This window comes from Acyrthosiphon pisum, chromosome A3 (assembly GCF_005508785.2).
Source record: "Acyrthosiphon pisum isolate AL4f chromosome A3, pea_aphid_22Mar2018_4r6ur, whole genome shotgun sequence".
Taxonomy (NCBI): Eukaryota; Metazoa; Arthropoda; class Insecta; order Hemiptera; family Aphididae; genus Acyrthosiphon; species Acyrthosiphon pisum.
In genome coordinates this window covers 22,728,879-22,729,874 of record NC_042496.1, presented here as the reverse complement: position 1 = coordinate 22,729,874, position 996 = coordinate 22,728,879, and positions in this window count along the sequence as shown.

Genomic DNA, 996 nt, shown 5'->3' with positions numbered 1-996 from the left:
TTTTGTGATGGAGGTGCGGTCGGTGAGAAAGGATTCGATGATTTTAACGATTTCAGTCGGGATATTGAGTTGGGATAGTTTGTAGAGGAGACCTACGTGCCAGACTCGGTCGAAGGCTTTCTCCACGTCAAGAATGATGGAAGCGGTGTTTAGGTTGTTATTGAAGTTTTGGCTAAGTTGGTGAGTGAGTTTGGTCAGTTTTAGGCAGACTTGGATAGTATTCCGAATACTTTTTAAATACTTTTTTTTTAAAGTATTCAATACGGTATTTTGAATACTTTTTACAATTATTCTGAGTACAGTATTCGGAATACTTTTTTAACATCCAATATTAATTTTAATATAATATTTTATAACTAATAGATTATAGATAGCCAGATAGGTGTTTATTATCAAGATTATAAACAAAGAATTGAAAAAGTAATATTTTTGCTATTGAAATCTAAATCTACTAAAAAAAAGTATTCGAAAAATATTTGGAATACTTTTTGTGAAGTATTCCAAATACTTAGGAATATTATTATCATTAAGTATTCAGAATATGTATTTGAAATACTTTTTAAAAGTATTTTACCCAAGTCTGGTTGTAGGGTGGTAGAGTGTTCAGGTCTGAAGGTAAATTGTTCTGGGTGGATTTTTTCACGGAGATTGTTTTGCAGGTGAGTGAGGATAATTCGTTCGTAAATTTTGAATAGGGAAGAAAGTAGAGCGATTGGTCGGTAGTTTTCGGGTAGTTTGTGGTCTTTGCCTGGTTTGGGAATGGAAACTATACCTGCTTTTTTCCAGGCACGTGGAAAGTAGCAAATTCCGAGAGAGCAGTTCATAATTTGTGTTAGGGATAGTAGAATGTTGTTAGGTAGAAATTTAAGGGCAGTGTTGGTGTTGAGGTCTTCGCCAGGGGCTTTCTTTTTGCGGAGGTTGTTTATGATTATTTGGATTGTGCCAGGAGTTGTGAATAGGTTTGATTTAGTGATTTTAATGTTTTGTAGTGAGATG